The sequence below is a fragment of the Pelodiscus sinensis genome, chromosome 6, assembly GCF_052426305.1.
Source record: "Pelodiscus sinensis isolate ZL-2025 chromosome 6, ASM5242630v1, whole genome shotgun sequence".
NCBI lineage: Eukaryota > Metazoa > Chordata > Testudines > Trionychidae > Pelodiscus > Pelodiscus sinensis.
Genome location: NC_143057.1, coordinates 96051607 through 96065987, shown reverse-complemented (window position 1 = coordinate 96065987; position 14381 = coordinate 96051607).

Sequence of the window (14381 nt, the reverse complement as noted above, 5' to 3'; positions counted from 1 at the left end):
GTCATACGTAGTTGCAAATGAAGCCCGGGATTTGAATTTCCCAGGCTTCATTTGCATGAAGCCGTCCGGCGCCATTTTTAAATGTCGGCTAGTTCGGACTCCGTGCTGCGCAGCTACACGCGGCACGGACTAGCTAGTTCGGATTAGGCTTCCTAATCTGAACTAGCTGTACGCCTCGTGGAACGCCTACCCTGTGTTCCAATGATATTTGCTCAGCAGAGCTGTCTGTGGTCAGTAGCTATGGTTCTTCCCTTCAGGAGCGGGTTGAATACAGTGACCCCAAGCAGCCTTCTTAAAACCAAGTACTGTTTACTTCTAACAAGTCACAGCAAAACATAGCTTAAAAATAGAGATTTTTAAATCAATAAACAGCCTATACACACACATTTTGCCTACAGGCTTACGGGGGCTTATCTTGACCCTGGTCTCATGTTGTAAATGTAAGATTGCTGCTCACCAGTCTCTACCTGAATCTCCCTGGTAACTATCTCCTCAAAAGTTTTACCCTTTCAACCATTCTGAACCTTGTTGACTCTTCCTTCTTTTTGCAAAAGATGAGTCCCTTTAATGGGGGAGAAAAGGTGGGAGGGAGACAATTTGCACTTTCTCTATCAGCTTCATGTGGCATGAAGACTCTGATTGGCTTCTTTCCCCATTTTTCCTTCTTCCCCTCATCCCCTATTTATTTTGGAACTGGACATTTATTAACTCCATTCAGCTGAAGAAATGGGTTGTGCCCACCAAAGCTCATGATACCATCTACATGTTTTGTTAGGGTACGTCTACACTGCATCCCTAGTTCGAACTAGGGATGCAAATGGAGACAACCGAAGTAGTTAATGAAGCAGGGATTTAAATATCCCGCGCTCCATTAACATGATCTCACTGGCGCGCTAGTTCGAATCACAGCTGATTCGAACCAGGAAGTGCGCGCCGGGACGTGTTAGTTCGGACTAAAGCCCTTAGTCCGAACTAATGTTACTCCTCAAAAAATGAGGAGTGTAGACGTACCCTTAGTCTTTAAGGTGCTGCTAGACTATTAATTGTTTTTTAAATTTTTTTAGGATTCAAAATTAATTGATTTGCATTGTCCTTCAAGTGTTTATACAAAGGGCATATCAGGATTCAACTCCCTCTGCTGCGGTGCATTTCCTAACACTGTGGCTGTTGAGATAACTCAATACATGCATTCAGCAGGCACCACAATCACCTGATTAGGACACAGCCTTCATAAATTAGTACAGGCAGCTCCAAATCCCTCATACAGCCACATAAATGCCCGAGTTTCAATGAATCTATAGCTGGAAGATCAGGAAGTCCTGCTCTTCAAGTATAAATACTGGATTTTGTGAGCACAATAGTTGCATGCACATTTTGTAGGGTAGAGTCATCATGGTGGTGTTTGAAAGTATGTCCCTCAATGTTCCCATAGTGCTAAGTAGAAGGGTATAGAATTTTATTTTCCAAATGATCAGTGAACCATCCCTTTAAGTTCTTTCCTTGTCATTCCAAAGCCTTCTGGCGGTTTCTCACCCCAGAAATTCATTCCCAAAAGCTTCCCAGCTTCCAGACCTCACAGAACTTCTCTCCATCTTACCAAATAGAGACAACAGGTTCCCTCTTCTCTTCAGGGTGCAAAATAACAGTCTCCTCCTTTTCTACTAGCTTTTCTACTTGGGAAGGAAATCAGGCATCTCTCTTTCTTTCTCTCTCTCCTGAGAAGGTGGCAACTGGAGGAAGAGTTAGCCTCACAACAGGGACAGCATGCTGTGCTGTCTGTTTTCTGCAGTAGTTGTAGGTCAGCAGTGAGGGTTCCAGCTGAGTAGACCATGATCTTGCAAAGAATAATGGTAGAATAAAGAGATGCAGAAAGTAATAAGAAATAAGAAAAGCCAGAGTGGTGATGGAAAATAATCCTTTGGAATAAGCAGTTGCCACTAATAGAGCCTCCATGGTAGAGGCATTGCAGCCAGTCAGGAAGGTGAGAAATGTAGCTTTAGATTAGTTTTACAGGGAGTTGGTTGAAAAATTGCCCTCAACTTGCCAGAAAGAAAATATATCCAACTGTGGAGAAAAGAAACAAGAGAAAAGAAGATGTTGTGTATACACCATATGGAAAGGATGCAGGGAGCTGAGCACATGTGACCGGAGACACGGTAGGTAATCAATGAGGAAAATGCCCTGAGGATGTATGTAATGATGAGCATATTTTCTATGATACACTACTGTCATGTGAACCAATAATTACAGATTTTGACCTATGAGTACATACTGCACATAGAAATAAGTATGGGTTGGTGAACCAATTTACCTAAACCAAGACCTGATTCTGACAAGATTTTGCTCCATGTCTTGAAATGAATCTAAACTAGTTTGGTCAAAGATAATTAACTTGGTTGCTTTGTCACATACTAAACTACTTCCTGGATTTCCACAAGCCAAGGTCACTCCTCTCTACTTATTAGCCCCTACCAGCTCTCCCTGTTCACAAAGCTCCTTTCCTTTTTCACACTCTCGTTAGGAGAAAAAAAAGCACACTGGATGCCTCAACTACTTCTTCTTCCCCTTTTCCCAGTTAGCTCAGAGCAGTCTTGTCCAGGGTGCACTACATATCACTTTGAATATTTATCTGGCACCATGACCATGTACTTTTAGTATCTAAATATCCAAAAAGAACACCAGGCCTGATACAGTCTTTGCATAGGGATTCACCCTAAGAGGAGGAACATATGGAGGTGCATTGAACACAAAAAGAGGAAAAAAGAGAGAAGACAGAGGCCACAGAAACAAAGCAGTGACATCTACTAAATAACAACTATGGAAGATAGAAAAAAGCCCTGGAGGATCACTTTTCTGATAGGTAAGATGCTTGTTCTAATGGGTTCAGTTGTATGATATAGAGCTCATAAAAAGAAATGAATAATGAGATGAATGTTCCTCTTAGCATATCTATTGAGAAGAGCGCATATTTTGCTACAGGTTCTGGAAAAGCAATTTGCAGTTCACCTTTAAGCCATAGAACAAGCCATTTCTACATCCTTGTAAGAGAGTTCATTTGTATTGAGATGTACTCTTACCAGACACATAATGCCTCCAGTAACTGATGTCATCCCATTAGGCAACTGGCTTGCAGAACAACAGAACTTCTTGAAAAAGATGCAGTCACAAAACTCCAGAATAGGTTCTTTTATTTTTAAAGGATGTGTTGTAAGTGATTGCACTACTTTGAGGATTAATCAGTTATGGCTAGATTATGGCATTAGCCACAGACCTGAAAAAGACTGTGTGTGTAAGTGCTCAACACACAAGTGATGCATAACCTACCCAGGTCATTTTAAATAGTCTTTACAAACATTTTTCTGTGAGACTCTGTCCCTAATCATGCAAAGCTCCCAGTACAATCAATGGTAATTCTGACCAACTAAAAATGGCAGGACTCTCCTCATATATCTAAACAGCTTTGTGAATAATATGTTTAATATTACATAAATCTTCAAAAATGAAGATACCAAACCTCTTCACATCATTTTATGGAGCAGGAATTCCCCTTAACATGGTTTACTTGTATTGTTAGAAACAACAAGTAATCCTATAGCACCTTAGAGACTAAAAAAATTATATATATAGTATCATGAGCTTTTGTGGGCAAAACACACTTTTCAAATGAGCAGTGTAGAGAGAAAAGGCGGAAATTCATGATACTATGTTTAGTTTTTGTTAGTCTCTAAGGTGCTACAGGGCTACTCGCTGTTTTTAAAGTTATAGACTAACACAGCTATCCCTCTGATATTTGTATTATTGTTATTATTTGATCATTTAATGGAAAATCTCTCATGCTCAAGAGATACAAAGATAAAATTTCTTGATGCCTTAAATGAGTGCTTCTTGGAGCAGCTGGTACAGGAACCCACAAGGGGAGAGGCAATTCTCGATTTAGTCCTGAGTGGAGAACAGGATCTGGTCCAGGAGATAATTATTACAGGACTGCTTGGGAATAGTGACCATAATATAATAACATTTAACATTCCTGTGGTCGGAAGAACACCTCAGCAGTCCAGCACTCTGGCATTTAATTTCAAAAAGGTGAATTTTGCAAATATTACGCAAAAATGAGGAGGTTAGTTAAACAGAAATTAAAAGGTACAGCGACTATAGTTAAATCCCTACAAGCTGCATGGAAACTTTTTAAAGACACCATAATAGAGCCCCAACTTAAATGTATACCCCAAATTAAAAAACATAGCAAGAGACCTAAAAAAGAGCCACTGTGGCTTAGCAACCATGTAAAAGAAGCAATGAGAGAGAAAAAGGCATCTTTTAAAAAGTGGAAGTCCAATCCTAGTGAGGTAAATACAAAGGAACATAAATTCTGACAAATTAAGTGTAAAAGTGTAATAAGAAAAGCCAAAAAAGATTTTGAGGAACAGCTAGCCAAAAACTCAAAAAATAATAGCAAAACATTTTTTAAGTACATTTGAAGCAGGTAGCCTGCTAAAAAACCAGTGGGGCCCCTGGACGATCGAGACACAAAAGGATCAATCAAGGACGATAAAGCCATTGCGGAGAGACTAAATGATTTCTTTGCTTCAGTCTTCACTGCTGAGGATGTTAGGGAGATTCCCAAATCTGCACTGTCCTTTGTGGGTGATGAATCTGAGGAACTGTCCCAGATTGAAGTGTTATTAGAGGAGGTTTTAGAACAAATAGAAAAACTTAACAGTAACAAATCACCAGGACTGGATGGCATTCACCCAAGGGTTCTGAAAGAACTCAAATGTCAAATTGCGGAACTACTAACTATGGTTTGTAACCTATCCTTTAAATCAGCTTCTGTACCCAAAGATTGGAAGACAGCTTACATAACGCCAATATTTAAAAAGGGCTCTAGAGGCAACTCTGGCAATTACAGACCTCTAAGTCTAACGTCAGTACCGGGCTAATTAGTTGAAACAATAGTAAAGAATAAAATTGTCAGACACGTAGAACAACATAATTTGTTGGGCAAAAGTCAACATAGTTTCTGTAAAGGGAAATCATGTCTTACTAATCTATTAGAGTTCTTTGAAAGGGTTAACAAGCATGTGGACAAGGGGGATCCAGTAGATATAGTATACTTGGATTTCCAGAAAGCCTTTGACAAGGTCCCTCACCAAAGGCTCTTGTGTAAATTAGGTTATCATGGGATAAGATGGAAGATCCTTTCATGGATTGAGAACTGGTTAAAAGACAGGAAACAAAAGGTAGGAATAAATGGTAAATTTTCAGAATGGAGACGTGTAACTAGTGGTGTTCCCCAAGGGTCAATCCTAGGACCAATCCTATTCAACTTATTCATAAACGATCTAGAGAAAGGGGTGAACAGTGAGGTGGCAAAGTTTGCGGATGATACTAAACTGTTCAAGATAGTCAAGACCAAAGCAGACCGTGAAGAACTTTGAAAAGATCTCACCAAACTGAGTGATTGGGCAACAAAATGGCAAATGAAATTTAACATGGATAAGTGTAAAGTAATGCACACTGGAAAAAATAACAAGGCATAAAGGATCTGACGACAAAGGGATCTGAGGTTGGCTGATCCCCATCTAGACTACTGTGCTGTACCAACAATCAGCTGATCAGCACAGCGCAGCGGCCATTTTGATGTAAATGAAACGTCAATTATTTAAATTGCAGCTTCATTTCCCTTTGCCGAGTACACTCATCTACATGGCTCCGTCGATGGAGCCATGTAGTCTAGATACACCCTGTTAGTCAAAGGATGGAGAAGGATGGCAGGAGACAAATTACTTGATCATTGTCTTCGGTCCACCCCCTCTGGGGCACCTGGCACTGGCCACTGTCGGCAGACAGGATACAGGGCTAGATGGACCTTTGGTCTGTCTCAGTATGGCTGTTCTTATGTTCTTATGTTCTTAGATAGAGTATATTAGCATGGCAGAAACTGGTTCGCGTGAACAGTTTATTTAGAAGAGTAATGACAATGCTGTATACTTTAATGTGGTATGGAGCAAATTCTTTATCTAAAGGTAAGCACAAATGGACAAATAAGAGGTACATAAGGAGGCACTGTGGGATGAGGCTATGTAGCAAATTTGCAGTTTCCTTGATTTGTACTGTTTGATTAGTGTTATTTGCTGTGTTGTTCTAGCTGTGCTAGTCTCGGAATACTAGAGAGACAATGTGGGTTAAATAATATTTTTTCTCTCAATAAAAGATATCATCTCACCCACTTAGTACTTAGCATTGTTATCATGAATAGGTTTGTGTGACTGTTAACAGGGGAATTTTTACTTTTAAAATGCTGTAATTCCAGTAATGGAATTTTTAATTAAAAACTGTGTTCAGTAAAGCATTTTAATCCAAGCTATAGGACTAAAACTGATTACATTTTAACTTTAAGTCACAGAGGGACCTCCTTCTCTGAGGATGTATCTAAAAAGCACAGATGCTTTTTCATCTGCTATGGTTAACTGCAGAAAAGGTAGTGGCATAAAATATATGGTCAAAAGCAGGTATTGTCTTTGCTTGATGTCAAAAGGACGTTTAACCATCACAAAAAGAGAAAACCACGATCTATTAGCAACTAAAACTAATTCGTTCCTGTCCACTATCTGCTGAGCTGATTACTGGGACAGCCTTAGATATTTAACTGAATATCATATAGCAAACTTTTTCAATTTAGTCAAGGTAAAACTGCCTTCATTGTATACCACATCAAATATAGTCAGTTCTCTAAATAGGTATCAATAAGCATTATGATGGTCAGCTTAGCTTTTAATTTTATTTCACCTTTTAAAAAAGCATGAAAAATTCCAGAAGCAACAATAGAAACTTGCTTCTGTAATAATTTCATGGACTAAATTGAGAATATGCAAGATCATAAAAATGTTTGTTGGAAGTTGCAAAGGGGCAAAATAATACAATAATTACAATCTGGTTTGCATGCACATGAATTTTGTGAACCAGGGTATGGGAAAGGTTATAAATTTTGCTTTACCTCCAGAATATAAAAATGACCATACCAGGTCAGACCAAAGGCCAGTAGCAAATGCCAAGTGCCTCACAGGGAATGATCAGAGCAAGTAATCATGAAGTGTTACATTCCCCCAACCCTGTTGTCCATTCCTAGCTTCCGGCAAATAGAGGCTAGGCACACCATTCCTGCACATCCTCATTAACAGCCATTGATGGACCTAGCCTCCATTAATTTATCTAGTTCTTTTTTGAATGCTGTTTTAGTCTTGGCCTTCACAACATTTTCTGACAAAGAGTTCCACTGGTTGACTCTGTATTGTGTGATGAAATATTTCCTTTTGTTTGTTTTAAAACCTGCTGCCTATTAATTTCATTTGGTGACCCCCTAGTTCTTGGGTTATGAGTAAATAACACTTCCTTATCTACTTTCTCTACACCAGTGGTCACCAACCAGTAGCTCGGGATCTACTGGTAGATCTTGGAGCCTCTGACAGGTGATCTTGACTAGTTTGGCCAAGAGGCTGCCTCCTGCCCCCACTGCTGCTCAGCTCCTGTCCTTTACCTTGGAGCTGCCCCTCCCCCTGGGAGCCTCCTGTTTTCTGCGCAGGGCAAGGGAAAGAGAGGAGGGGTGCTGATGTCAAGGTGCTCCCTCCCAATGTATTCTTTTCCCACAGAGCAGAGAGGGGGCACAACAGGACTTGGGATGGAGTTTGCTGGCTGCTTTAGGGAGTGGTCCAAAGCCAGGGCTGGGGTGAGCCTGCCTTAGCCCCACTGTACCACCAACCAGGTGCCACTCGCACTGCCACTCGCAGTGCTTAGCTGTCGGTAAGATCTGGAAGCATTGCCATAGCAGCACTACCAGCAGAGCCACCAACAGTGGGGAGCAAAAATTTGGCCTTGTGCAGGTTGGGCTGGCAGCCGGTTTATACCGGTGTGTGGCACTGATCTACTTCCACTCTCTGGTCTTTAGTACAGTTTCAATCAATTTGCCTATGTCCTGAAGTCAGGGTGATCAGCCTGCAATTGCTAGGATCATCTATAGAATCTTTTTTTTAAATTGGTGTCACATTAGCTATTTTCCAGTCAACCATGGTATGCCCACATCTTGAATACTGCATACAGATGTAGTTGCCTCATCTCAAAAAAGATATATTGGCATTGGAAAGAGTTTAGAAAAGGCCAACAAAAATTATTAGGGACTTGGAATGGGTCCCATACGAAGAGAGATTAAAAAGACTTGGATGTTTCAGTTTAGAAAAGAGGAGACTAAGGGGGGATATGATAAAGGTCTATAAAATCATGGCTAGTGTGGAAAAAGTGAATAAGGAAAAGTTATTTACTTATTCCCACAATATAGAATGAGGGGTCACCAAATGAAATTAATAGGTAGCAGGTTTAAAACAACAAAAGGAAGTTTTTCTTTACTCAGTGCACAATCACCCTGTGAAATTGTTTGCCAGAGGATGTGGAGAAGACTAGGACTTTAACAGGGTTCAAAAAAGAGCTAGATAAATTCATGGAGGTTAGGTCCATCAATGGCAATTAGCCAGAATGAATAGGAATCGTGTCCCTATCCTCTGTTTGTCTGTCAATGGGTATCAGGAGAGGGATCACGTGATGATTACCTGTTGTGTTCCCTCCCTCTGGGGCATCTGGCATTGGCCACTGTCAGCAGGCAGGATACTGGGCAAGCTGGACTTCTGGTCTGACCCAATATGGCCATTCTTATGTTCTTATTTTGGTACAGAAGCTTATTTAAATGACAAGCTACAGACTGCAATTTGTAATTCTGTGATTTCACATTTGAGTTCTTTCAGAACTCTTGGGTGATGACTTACTGTTTAAGTTACCAATTTGTTCCAAAACCTCCTCTGATGAGATCTCAATCTTGGACAGTTCCTCAGATTTGTAACCTAAAAAGAATGGCTCAGGTTTGGGAATCTCCCTAACATCCTCAGCTGTGAAGACCAATGTAAATAATTCATTTAGTTTCTGCACAATGGCCTTCTCTTTTAGTGCTCTTATAACAGCTTCATTGGTTGTTTAGCAGGCTTCCTGCTTCTGAAGTATTAAAAAAATTGCTATTACTTTTTGAGTCCTTGGCAAGCCATTCCTCATATTCTTTTTTGTCATTCCTGCTATTTTCTATTTTCTTCACTAGAATTTATCTTCCACTTTCTAAATGATGCCTTGTTGCCTCTCATTCCTTCTTTTACTTTGTTGTTTAGCCATGGTGACACTGTTTTTTGTTTTGTTTTGTTTTTTAATTTGCGTATACGTTTAAGTTGAGCCTCTATTATGGCGTCTTTAAAAACTTTCCATGCAGCTTGCAGGAATTTCACTGTTGGCACTGTACCTTTTAATTTCTGTTTAACTAACGTCAATTTAGTGTAGTTCCCTTTTCTGAAATTAAATGCTACTGTTTTGGGCCGCTATGGTGTTTTTCCTGCCATGGGCGTGTTAAATTTAATTATATTATGGTCACTATTACCAAGCAGTCCAGCTATATTCACCTCTTGGAATAGATCCTATGCTCCACTTAGGACTACATCAAGAATTGCCTCTCCTCTTGTGGGTTCCAGGATCAGTTGATTCAAGAAGCAGTCATTTAAGGTTCCAAGAACCTTTATCTCTGCATCCCATCCTGAGGTGATGTATACGCTGTCAATATGGGGGACAGTGAAAATACCCCATTATTACTGAGTTTTCATATTAATAGCTTCTCTAATCTCCCAAAACATTTCTCAGTTACTATCACCATCCTGGTTACTAGTTGGTAATAGACCCCTACTGTTACATTCTGGTTATTAGAGCAGGGAATTACTATCCATAGAGATTCTATGGTACCATTTGAATCATTTAAATTTTTGACTTCATTGATTCTACACTGTTTTTCACATATACGCTGCTCCCCCACCAGCATGACCTGTTTTTTCCTTCTAATATATTTCGTATCTTGGTATTATGTCCCATTGATTATCCTCATTCAATGATGTTTCTGTGATACCTGTCATATCAGTATCCTCATTTAATGAGGCACTCTAGTTTACCCATTTTGTTATTTACTCTTCTAACACTGGAATAAATAAGCACTTTAAAACTTGTCATTTTTTTAGCTATCTGACATTGCACGATGTAGTAGAATGGGTCTCCTTCATTTGACTGTTTCTGATCAGATCCTGCCTGTATTTTATCATTTTCCTTCCTCTTCTCCTTACTAGGACATAGAAAATCTCCATTCATAGATCCTTCCTTTGGGGATCTCTCTGTCCATGTGCTCTTCTGCACCTGTCAGCTTTCCATATGCACTTAGTTTACAAACTGTTTTGCAACCTTTTAATTTTAAGTGTCATCAATCTAGTCCCATTTTGATTTAGGTAGAGCCAATAAATCTAAACCTCTCCTCCCTACACCATTATCTCATCCATGCACTGAGAACCTGCAGTTCTGTCTAACTGGTCCTGTGTTTAGAACAGGAAGCATCTCAAATAATTATTCTGGACTTCAGTCTCTTTCCTAGCAGCCTAAATTTGGCCTCCAGGACCTGTCTCCTATATTTCCTTATGTCACTGGTACTTACATGTATAGGGTCCTACCAAACTCATGATCCATTCTGGTCAATTTCACAGTCATAGGATTTTTAAAATGGCAAATTTAATGAACTTGGATTCTACTTCCTTAAGCAACTTGAAGGGCAGAAGGAGGAGTGGACCCAGGCCTATCAACTACCCTGAGCTCACTTGCTCTCAGTCTCATCACCCATTACTAGCACCTGCCTTTTTTCCTAATGACTTAATTCCCCCCACTCCCCAACCCAGGTGTCCACAGTGTGAGAGGATACCACAACATCATCTAAAAGGAGGGTCCCAACTATGAGATTGTTCCCTTCCACTCTAGTTCTCCATTCCTGAGACTTTCACCCTTCTCCACAGCACTGAAAGAACCATGTGGTCTGTATGTTTGGGGAACTATGTGCTGACCATGTGTGTGCCAGGCCTAGTGGCATGATAGGCAAGGCTGAGAGATTCTTAATAAGGCTTTGATCCCTAATCCAGAAGCAGTCAGACCAGGGGTAAGACTGTTCTACAGTGTCTTCGGAAGTCTCAACTATGTACCTGTCTTCCATAGCTCCTACAGTTCAGCTAACTTAGTCTCCAAAATCCATATGTGGTCTCTCAGGGACTGTCTTCTAAAACTCATTCCTTTCTTGTTGTTTTATATCATGACTGCTTTTAACTTCAAATTAAAAAAAAAAGTTGAATGTATCTATGCCACACCAACACCTTCACAAAACTTCCCTGATAACTGCTCCTGTTTGCTAACTCCTCTGGTTGCTCAGGAGTGGACTTTTTAAAACCCTGGTATTCCTGAATAGCACTACCTCCTTGTTAAGGATTATTGGGTGCTAACAGGCTTAGCGATCAAAGGCTATGTCTACACTTCACCCATTTGGTGCAAGAAATATGCAAATGAGGCAGAGCATGGAATATTGCAGTCCTCATTTGCATAGTTAATTTTTTAACAAATAGGGAGGAACTAGTTGAGAACTTGAAAGTGGAAGACAGTATAGGGGACAGTGATCACGAAATAATAGAGTTCATGATCTTAAGGAAAGGTAGAAGGGAGACCAGCACAATTGAGGTAATGGATTTCAGGAAGGCAGATTTTGATAAGCTCAGAGAACTTGTAGGTAAGGTCCCATGGGAAGCAAGACTGAAGGGAAAAACAACTGAGGAGAGTTGGAAGTATTTCAAAGGGACGTTGTTAAGGGCCCAAAAGCAAACAATTCCGCTGTGTAGGAAAGATAGAAAATATGGCAAAAGACCAGCTTGGCTTAACAAGGAGATCTTGCACAATCTCAAAATAAAAAAGGAGTCCTATAAAAAATGGAAACTAGGACAAATAACAAAGGATGAATATAGGCAAGCAACACGGGAATGCAGGGGCAAGATTAGAAAGGCAAAGGCACAAAATGAGATCAAACTAGCTACAGGCATAAAGGGAAACAAGAAGACCTTTTATAAATACATTAGAAGCAAGAGGAAGACCAAGGACAGGGTAGGCCCACTGCTTAGTGAGGAGGGAGAAGCAGTAACAGGAAACTTGGAAATGGCGGAGATGCTCAATGACTTCTTTGTTTCGGTCTTCATCGAGAAGTCTGGAGGTGTGCCTAACGTAGTGAATACAAGCAGAGAGAGGGTAAGTTTAGAAGATAGGATACACAAAGAACAAGTTAAAAATCACTTAGGAAAGTTAGATGTCAGCAAGTCACCAGGTCCTGATGAAATGCATCCCAGGATACTCAAGGAGCTGATAGAGGAGGTATCTGAGCCTTTAGCTATGATCTTTGAAAAATCATGGCAGACAGGGGAGATTCCAGAAGACTGGAAAAGGGCAAATATTGTGCCCATCTATAAAAAGGGGAATAAGAACAACCCAGGAAACTATAGACCGGTCAGTTTAACGTCTGTCCCGGGGAAGATAATGGAGCAGGTAATTAAGGAAATCATATGCAAACACTTGGAAGGTAATAAAGTGATAGGGAATAGCCAGCATGGGTTTGTGAAGAACAAGTCATGCCAAACTAATCTGATAGCTTTCTTTGATAAGATAACGAGCCTTGTGGATAAGGGAGAAGCGGTGGATGTCATATACCTAGACTTTAGTAAGGCATTTGATACGGTCTCGCATGATATTCTTATTGATAAACTAGGCAAATATAACTTAGATAGGGCCACGATAAGGTGGGTGCATAATTGGCTGGATAACCGTAGTCAGAGAGTGGTTGTTAACGGTTCTAAATCCTGCTGGAAAGGGATAACAAGTGGAGTTCCTCAAGGGTCTGTTTTGGGACCCATACTGTTCAATATCTTCATCAATGATGTAGATATTGGGATAGAGAGTACGCTTATTAAGTTTGCAGATGATACCAAACTGGGTGGGGTTGCGACTTCTTTGGAGGATAGGGACATAATTCAGAATGACCTTAGCAAGTTAGAGAAATGGTCGGAGGTAAACAGGATGAGGTTTAATAGAGAGAAATGCAAAGTGCTCCACTTAGGAAGGAACAATCAGTTCCATACATACAAGATGGGAAGCGACTGTCTAGGAAGGAGCATGGCAGAAAGGGATCTAGGGGTCATAGTGGACCACAAGTTGAATATGAGTCAACAGTGTGATGCTGTTGCAAAAAAAGCAAATATGATTCTAGGTTGTATTAACAGGTGTGTTGTAAGCAAAACTCGTGAAGTCATTCTGCCGCTCTACTCTGCACTAGTTAGGCCTCAGCTGGAGTACTGTGTCCAGTTCTGGGCGCCACATTTCAAGAAAGATGTGGAGAAATTGGAAAGGGTACAGAGAAGAGCGACAAGAATGATTAAAGGTTTAGAGAACATGACCTATGAAGCCAGGCTTCATGAACTGGGCTTGTTTAGTTTGGAAAAAAGAAGATTAAGGGGGGACATGATAGCGGCTTTCAAATATCTAAAAGGGTGTCACAAGGAGGAAGGAGAAAATTTGTTCCTCTTGGTTTCTGAGGACAGGACAAGGAGTAATGGGCTTAAAGTGCAGCAGGGGAGGTTTAGATTGGACATTAGGAAAAAATTCCTAACTGTCAGGGTGGTCAAATATTGGAATAAATTGCCAAGGGAGGTGGTGGAATCTCCCTCTCTGGAGATATTTAAGAACAGGTTAGATAGACATCTGTCAGGGATGGTGTAGACGGAGCTTGATCCTGCCTTGAGGGCAGGGGGCTGGACTCGATGACCTCTCGAGGTCCCTTCCAGTCCTATGATTCTATGATTCTATGAGGCTCCATTTTTGCATAAGAGGCTTTTGCACAAAAAGGAGTTGTCTACACAGCTCCTTTTTCCACAACCCCCCCCCCCCCCCCACGCCTTGCACAAGAGCTGGTCTTCCTGAAAAAAATGCAGAACAGCTCTTGCGCAAGAGAGGGGATTTGTGCAAAAACGGAGCCTCATTAATTATGCAAATGAAGTGTGGCAGTATTCCTTGTTTTGCCTCATTTGCATGTTTTTGCACAAGAGGCTATTGTGTAGACATAGCCAAAGTCTCATTAAGAAGCTCTCAGGCTTGCCACCTGGCAGCACTTGAACACCTTAGGAACATGTAGATGGCAAAGGTGGCCAACACATCTGCTTAATATTTCTACAGCAGTAGGTTACACTGGAGTTGCATTTTTTAAATTAATAGTGCATGTAGTATGGCAAAGGCCCCTCTTCCCCTGGTCAGCATTTGGGTCAGCTGACTTTCCCCCTTTGCCAGGGGTTGGGGCTTGCAGCTGGTTTCTGGGGTAGGCAGCCCAGCCACTCCTTCTGGCATTCCCTCCCCTAGCTCTATAATTGTTGGTACTCATCTCTGTCTCCACCCCCATCGTCTAACTTGGG